The sequence below is a fragment of the Tachypleus tridentatus genome, chromosome 2 (assembly GCF_004210375.1).
Source record: "Tachypleus tridentatus isolate NWPU-2018 chromosome 2, ASM421037v1, whole genome shotgun sequence".
Lineage (NCBI taxonomy): Eukaryota > Metazoa > Arthropoda > Merostomata > Xiphosura > Limulidae > Tachypleus > Tachypleus tridentatus.
This window is the reverse complement of record NC_134826.1, coordinates 56,540,963-56,550,991: the sequence shown is the minus strand read 5'-3', so window position 1 is coordinate 56,550,991 and position 10,029 is coordinate 56,540,963.

The window sequence follows — 10,029 nt, the reverse complement described above, 5'->3', positions numbered from 1 at the left end:
TAACTCGTTTTCTATGTAACACACAGACAAGAAGGGGGATAAAATAACTCATTACCTTTGTAACACACAGACAAAAAATGAGGGATGAAATCACTCGTTACCTATGTAACACACAGACAAAAAAAAGGGGATGAAATCACTCGTTACCTATGTAACACACAGACAAAAAAAATGGAAGAAACCACTCGTTACCTATATAACACACAGACAAAAAACAAGGATGAAACCACTCTTTACCTATGTAACACACAGACAAAAGAAGGGATGAAATCACTCGTTACCTATGTAACACACAGACAAGAAAGGGGGATGAAATCACTCGTTACCGATGTAACACACAGACAAAAAATGAGGATGAAATAACTCGTTTTCTATGTAACACACAGACAAGAAAGGGGGATAAAATAACTCATTACCTATGTAACACACAGACAAAAAAAGGGGATGAAACCACTCGTTACCTATGTAACAAACACACAATAAAGGGGATGAAATCACTCGTTACCTATGTGACACACAGACAAGAAAGGGGGATGAAAACACTCGTTACCTTTGTAACACACAGACAAAAAATGGGATGAAACCACTCGTTTTCTATGTAACACACAGACAAGAAAGGGGTGAAATCACTCCTTACCTATGTAACACACAGACAAAAAAATGGGAAGAAACCCTCGTTACCTATATAACACACAGAAAAAACATGGATGAAACACTCGTTACCTATGTAACACACAGACAAAAAATGAGGATGAAATAACTCGTTTTCTATGTAACACACAGACAAGAAATAGGGATAAAATAACTCATTACCTTTGTAACACACAGACAAGAATGAGGGATGAAATCACTCGTTACCTATGTAACACACAGACAAGAAAGTAGGGTGAAATCACTCGTTACCTATGTAACACACAGACAAAAAAAGGGGATGAAACCACTTGTTACCTATGTAACACAGACAAAAAAGGGGATGAAATAACTCGTTACCTATGTAACAAACAGACAATAAAGGGGATGAAATCACTCGTTACCTATGTGACACACAGACAAAGAAGGGGATGAAATCACTCGTTACCTATTTAACACACAGACAAAAAATGGGGATGAAACAATTCGTTACCATGTAACATACAGACAAAAAAGGGGATGAAACCACTCGTTACATATGTAACACACAGAGACAAAAAATGAATGAAAACACTCGTTACCTATGTAACACACAAACAAAAAAATGGGAAGAAACCACTCGTTACCTATATAACACACAGACAAAAAATGGGATGAAATCACTCGTTACCTATGTAAGACACAGACAAGAATGAGGGATGAAATCACTCATAACCTATGTAACACACAGACAAGAAAGGAGGATGAAATCACTCGTTACCTATGTAACACACAGACAAAAAAAGGAGATGAAATCACTCGTTCCTATGTAACACACAGACAAAAAAAGGGGATGAAACAAGTCGTTACCTATGTAACACACAGACAAAAAAGGGGATAAAATCACTCGTTACTTATGTAACAAACAGACAATAAAGGAAGATGAAATCACTCGTTACCTATGTGACACAAAGACAAAAAATGGGATGAAACCACTTTTTTCTATGTAACACACAGACAAAAATGGGAAGAAACCTTTCGTTACCTATATAACACACAGTGAAAAACATGGATGAAACCGCTCGTTACCTATGTAACACACAGAAAAAAAGGGGATGAAATCACTCGTTACCTATGTAACACACAGACAAGAAAGGGGATAAATAACTCGTTACCTATGTAACACACAGACAAGAAAAAGGGATGAAATATCTCGTTACCTTTGTAACACAAGACAAGAAAGGGGGATGAAATCACTCGTTACCTATGTAACACACAGACAAAAAAGGGATGAAATCAATCGTTATTTTTGTAACACACAGACAAAAAATGGGAAGAAACCTTTCGTTACCTATATAACACACAGACAAAAACAAGGATGAAACCGCTCGTTACCTATGTAAAACACAGACAAAAAAGGGGATGAAATCACTCGTTACCTATATAACACACAGACAAGAAAGGGGGATGAAATAACTCGTTACCTATGTAACACAAGACAAGAAAGAGGGATGAAATCACTCGTTACCTATGTAACACAAGACAAGAAAGGGGATGAAATAACTCGTTACCTATGTAACACACAGAAAAGAAAGGGGATGAAATCACTCGTTACCTATGTAACACACAGACAGAAAAAGGATGAAATCACTCGTTACATATGTAACACACAGAAAAAAAAGGGAATGAAATCACTCCTTACCTATGTAACACACAGACAAAAATGAGGATGAAATAACTCTTTACCTATGTAACACAAGACAAGAAAAAGAGATGAAATCACTCGTTACCTATGTAACACACAGACAAAAAATAGGGATGAAATCACTCGTTACCTATGTAACACACAGACAAAAAATGGGAAGAAACCACTCGTTACCTATATAACACACGGACAAAAATGGGATGAAATCACTCGTTACCTATGTAACAAACAGACAATAAAGGGGATGAAATCACTCGTTACCTATGTAACACACAGACAAGAAAGGGGATGAAATCACTCGTTACCTATGTAACACACAGACAAAAAATGAGGATGAAATAACTCGTTTTCTATGTAAACACAGACAAGAAAAGGGGATAAAATAACTCATTACCTATGTAACACACAGACAAAAAATGGGATGAAACCACTCTTTTCTATGTAACACACAGACAAAAAATGGGATGAAACCACTCTTTTCTATGTAACACACAGACAAGAAAGGGGGATGAAATCACTCGTTACCTATGTAACACACAGACAAAAAATGGAAGAAACCCTCGTTACCTATATAACACACGTAAAAAACATGGATGAAATCACTCGTTACCTATGTAACACAGACAAAAAAAGGGGATGAAATCACTCGTTACCTATGTAACACACAGACAAAGAAAGGGATGAAATCACTCGTTACCTATGTAAACACAGACAAAAAAAAAAGGATGAAATCACTCGTTACCTATGTAACACACAGACAAAAATGAGGGATGAAATAACTCGTTACCTATGTAACACACAGACAAGAAAAGAGGATGAAATAACTCATTACCTATGTAACACACAGACAAGAAAAGAAGGATGAAATCACTCGTTACCTATGCAACACACAGACAAGAATGGGGATGAAATCACTTATTACCTATGTAACACACAGACAGAAAAAGGATGAAATCACTCGTTACCTATGTAACACACAGAGAAAAAAAGGGGATGAAATCACTCGTTACCTATGTAACACACAGACAAGAATGGGGATGAAATCACTCGTTACCTATGTAACACACAGACAGAAAAAGGATGAAATCACTCGTTACCTATGTAACACACAGACAAAAAAAGAGGATGAAATCACTCGTTACCTATGTAACACACAGACAAAAATGAGGATGAAATAACTCGTTACCTATGTAACACACAGACAAGAAAGAGGGATGAAATAACTCGTTACCTTTGTAACACACAGACAAGAAAGAAGGATGAAATCACTCGTTACCTATGTAACACACAGACAAGAATGGGGATGAAATCACTTATTACCTATGTAACACACAGACAGAAAAGGATGAAATCACTCGTTACCTATGTAACACACAGACAAGAAAGGGGATGAAATCACTCGTTACCTATGTAACACACAGAAAAAAAAGGGATGAAATCACTCGTTACCTATGTAACACACAGACAAAAATGGGAAGAAACCACTCGTTACCTATATAACACACAGACAAAAAAAAGGATGAAACCACTCTTTACCTATGTAACACACAGACAAAAGAAGGGATGAAATCACTCGTTACCTATGTAACACACAGACAAGAAAGGGGATGAAATCACTGTTACCTATGTAACACACAGACAAAAAATGAGGATGAAATAACTCGTTTTCTATGTAACACACAGACAAGAAAGGGGATAAAATAACTCATTACCTTTGTAACACACAGACAAAAATGAGGGATGAAATCACTCGTTACCTATGTAACACACAGACAAAAAAAGGGGATGAAATCACTCGTTACCTATGTAACACACAGACAAAAAAATTGGAAGAAACCTTTCGTTACCTATATAACACACAGACAAAAAACAAGGATGAAACCACTCTTTACCTATGTAATACACAGACAAAAGAAGGGATGAAATCACTCGTTACCTATGTAACACACAGACAAGAAAGGGGATGAAATCACTCGTTACCTATGTAACACACAGACTAAAAATGGGATGAAATAACTCGTTTTCTATGTAACACACAGACAAAAAAAGGGGATAAAATAACTCATTACCTTTGTAACACACAGACAAAAAAGGGGATGAAATCACTCGTTACCTATGTAACACACAGACAAAAAAGGGGATGAAATCACTCGTTACCTATGTAACACACAGACAAAAAAAATGGAAGAAACCTTTCGTTACCTATATAACACACAGACAAAAAAAAGGATGAAACCGCTCTTTACCTATGTAACACACAGACAAAAGAAGGGATGAAATCACTCGTTACCTATGTAACACACAGACAAGAAAGGGGATGAAATCACTCGTTACCTATGTAACACAGACAAAAATGAGGATGAAATAACTCGTTTTCTATGTAACACACAGACAAGAAAGGGGAAAATAACTCGTTACCTATGTAACACACAGACAAAAAAGGGGATGAAACCACTCGTTACCTATGTAACAAACACACAAAAAAGGGGATGAAATCACTCGTTACCTATGTAACACACAGACAAGAAAGGGGGGATGAAAACACTCGTTACCTATGTAACACACAGACAAAAAAATGGGATGAAACCACTCTTTTCTATGTAACACACAGACAAGAAAGGGGTGAAATCACTCGTTACCTATGTAACACACAGACAAAAAAATGGGAAGAAACCTTTCGTTACCTATATAACACACAGTAAAAAAACATGGATGAAACACTCGTTACCTATGTAACACACAGACAAAAATGAGGATGAAATAACTCGTTACCTATGTAACACACAGACAAGAAATAGGGATGAAATAACTCATTACCTATGTAACACACAGACAAGAATGAGGGATGAAATCACTCGTTACCTATGTAACACACAGACAAGAAAGTAGGGATGAAATCACTCGTTACCTATGTAACACACAGACAAAAAAAGGGGATGAAACCACTTGTTACCTATGTAACACAGACAAAAAGGGGATGAAATCACTCGTTACCTATGTAACAAACAGACAATAAAGGGGATGAAGATCACTCGTTACCTATGTAACACACAGACAAAGAAGGGGATGAAATCACTCGTTACCTATGTAACACACAGACAAAAAATGGGGATGAAACAACTCGTTACTCATGTAACATACAGACAAAAGGGGATGAAACCACTCGTTACCTATGTAACACACAGACAAAAAAAAGAATGAAAACACTCGTTACTTATGTAACACACAAAAAAAAATGGGAAGAAACCGCTCGTTACCTATATAACACACAGACAAAAATGGGATGAAATCACTCGTTACCTATGCAAGACACAGACAAGAATGAGGGATGAAATCACTCGTTACCTATGTAACACACAGACAAGAAAGGAGGATGAAATCACTCGTTACCTATGTAACACACAGACAAAAAGGGGATGAAACAACTCGTTACCTATGTAACACACAGACAAAAAAAAGGATAAAATCACTCGTTACCTATGTAACACACAGACAAAAAGGGGATGAAATCACTCGTTACCTATGTAACACAAAGACAAAAAATGGGATGAAACCACTTTTTACTATGTAACACACAGACAAAAATGGGAAGAAACCTTTCGTTACCTATATAACACACAGTGACAAAACATGGATGAAACCACTCGTTACCTATGTAACATACAGAGAAAAAGGGGATGAAATCACTCGTTACCTATGTAACACACAGACAAGAAAGGGGGATAAATAACTCGTTACCTATGTAACACAAGACAAGAAAGGGGGATGAAATAACTCGTTACCTATGTAACACAAGACAAGAAAAGGGATGAAATATCCTCGTTACCTATGTAACACACAGACAAAGAAAGGGGATGAAATCACTCGTTACCTATGTAACACACAGACAAAAAAAAGGGATGAAATCAACTCGTTATTTATGTAACACACAGACAAAAAATGGAAGAAACCTTTCGTTACCTGTATAACACACAGACAAAACAAGGATGAAACCGCTCGTTACCTATGTAAAATACAGACAAAAAAAGGGATGAAATCACTCGTTACCTATATAACACACAGACAAGAAAGGGGATGAAATAACTCGTTACCTATGTAACACAAGACAAGAAAAGGGGATGAAATCACTCGTTACCTATGTAACACACAGACAAGAAAGGGGATGAAATAACTCGTTACCTATGTAACACACAGAAAGAAAGGGGATGAAATCATTCGTTACCTATGTAACACACAGACAGAAAAAAGGATAAATCACTCGTTACATATGTAACACACAAAAAAAAAGGGAATGAAATCACTCCTTACCTATGTAACACACAGACTAAAAAATGAGGATGAAATAACTCTTTACCTATGTAACACAAGACAAGAAAAGGGATGAAATCACTCGTTACCTATGTAACACACAGACAAAAAATAGGGATGAAATCACTCGTTACCTATGTAACACACAGACAAAAAATGGGAAGAAACCACTCGTTACCTATGTAACACACAGACAAAAAATGGGATGAAATCACTCGTTACCTATGTAACACACAGACAAAAAGGGGGATGAAATCACTCGTTACCTATGTAACACACAGACAAGAAAGGGGATGAAATCACTCGTTACCTATGTAACACACAGACAAAAATGAGGATGAAATAACTCGTTTTCTATGTAACACACAGACAAGAAAGGGGGATAAAATCACTCATTACCTATGTAACACACAGACACAAAAATGGGATGAAACCACTCTTTACCTATGTAACACACAGACAAAAAAATGGGATGAAACCACCTCTTTTCTATGTAACACACAGACAAAAAAATGGATGAAACCACTCGTTTTCTATGTAACACACAGACAAGAAAGAAGGGATGAAATCACTCGTTACCTATGTAACACACAGACAAAAAATGGGAAGAAACCTTCGTTACCTATATAACACACAGAAAAAAACATGGATGAAACCACTCGTTACCTATGTAACACACAGACAAAAATGAGGATGAAATAACTCTATTTTCTATGTAACACACAGACAAGAAAGGGGATAAAATAACTCATTACCTTTGTAACACACAGACAAGAAAGGGGATGAAATCACTCGTTACCTATGCAAGACACAGACAAGAATGAGGGATGAAATCACTCGTTACCTATGTAACACACAGACAAGAAAGGAGGATAAAATCACTCGTTACCTATGTAACACACAGACAAAAAAGGGGATGAAATCACTCGTTACCTATGTAACAAACAGACAAGAAAGGGGGATGAAACCACTCGTTACCTATGTAACACACAGACAAAAAAATGGGAAGAAACCTTTCGTTACCTATATAACACACAGACAAAAAATGGGATGAAACCACTCGTTACCTATGTAACACACAGACAAGAAAGGGGATGAAATCACTCGTTACCTATGTAACACACAGACAAGAAAGGGGATGAAATAACTCGTTACCTATGTAACACACAGACAAGAAAAGGGGATGAAATCACTCGTTACCTATGTAACACACAGACAAAAAAGGGATGAAATCACTCGTTACATATGTAACACACAGACAAAAGGGGATGAAATCACTCTTACCTATGTAACACACAGACAAAAATGAGGATGAAATAACTCGTTACCTATGTAACACACAGACAAGAAAAGAAGGATGAAATCACTCGTTACCTATGTAACACAGACAAGAATGGGGGATGAAATCACTCGTTACCTATGTAACACACAGACAAAAAAGGGGATGAAACACTCGTTACCTATGTAACACACAGACAAGAAAGGGGATGAAACCACCTGTTACTTATGTAACACACAGACAAAAATGGGAAGAAACCCTCGTTACCTATGTAACACACAGACAAAAAAAAAGGGATGAAACCACTCGTTACCTATGTAACACACAGACAAAAAGGGGATGAAATCACTCGTTACCTATGTAACACACAGACAAGAAAGGGGATGAAATAACTCGTTACCTATGTAACACACAGACAAGAAAGGGGATGAAATCACCTGTTACCTATGTAACACACAGACAAAAAAGGGGATGAAATCACTCGTTACCTATGTAACACACAGACAAAAAGGGGATGAAATCACCTGTTACCTATGTAACACACAGAGAAAAAGGGGATGAAATCACTCGTTACCTATGTAACACACAGACAAGAAAGGGGATGAAATCACTCGTTACCTATGTAACACACAGACAAAAAGGGGATGAAACCACTCGTTACCTATGTAACACACACACAAAAATGGGAAGAAACCACTCGTTACCTATATAACACACAGACAAAAAAAGGGATGAAATCACTCGTTTACCTGTAACAAAAACAGACAAAAAGGGATGAAATCACTCGTTACCTATGTAACACACAGACAAGAGAGGGGGGATGAAATAACTCAATTACCTTTGTAACACAACAAACAAGAAAGAAGGATGAAATCACTCGTTACCTATGTAACACACAGACAAGAATGGGGATGAAATCACTTGTTACCTATGTAACACACAGACAAAAATTGGGATGAAACCACTCGTTACTTATGTAACACACAGACAAAAATGGGAAGAAACCTCGTTACCTATGTACACACACAGACAAGAAAGGGGATGAAACATTCGTTACCTATGTAACACACAGACAAAAATGGGATGAAACCACTCGTTACCTATGTAACACACAGACAAAAATGGGAAGAAACCTTTCGTTACCTATGTAACACACAGACAAAAACAGGATGAAACCACTCGTTACCTATGTAACAGACAGACAAAAAGGGGATGAAATCACTCGTTACATAATGTAACACACAGACAAAAAAAAAGGATGAAATCACTCGTTACCTATGTAACACACAGACAAAAAAGGAGAATGAAATAACTCGTTACCTATGTAACACACAGACAAGAAAAGGGGGATGAAACCACCTCGTTACCTATGTAACACACAGACAAAAAAATGGGAAGAAACCGCTCGTTACCTATATAACACACAGACAAAAATGGGATGAAACCACTCTTTACCTATGTAACACACAGAACAAAATGAGGATGAAATAACTCGTTACCTGTGTGTAACACACAGACAAAAAAAGTAGGATGAAATAACTCATTACCTATGTAACACACAGACAAGAAAGGGGGATGAAATCACTCGTTACCTATGTAACACACAGAGACAAGAATGAGGGATGAAATCACTCATTACCTATGTAACACACAGACAAAGAATGATGGAGGATGAAAATCACTCGTTACCTATGTAACACACAGAGAAGAATGGAGGATGAAATCACTCGTTACCTATGTAACACACAGACAAAAAAAAGGGGATGAAATCACCTGTTACCTATGTAACAAACAGACGGGATGAAATTGTTACCTATGTGACACACAGACAATAAAGGGGGATGAAAATCACTCGTTACCTATGTAACACACAGACAAAAAATGGATGAAACCACCTGTTACTTATGTAACACACAAGACAAAAAATGGGAAGAAACCACTCGTTACCTATATAACACACAGATAAAAATGGGGATGAAACCACTCGTTACCTATGTAACACACAGACAAAGAAGTGGGAAGAAATCACTCGTTACCTATGTAACACACAGACAAGAAAGGGGATGAAATCACTCGTTACCTATGTAACACACAGACAAAAAAAGGGGATGAAATCACCTCGTTACCT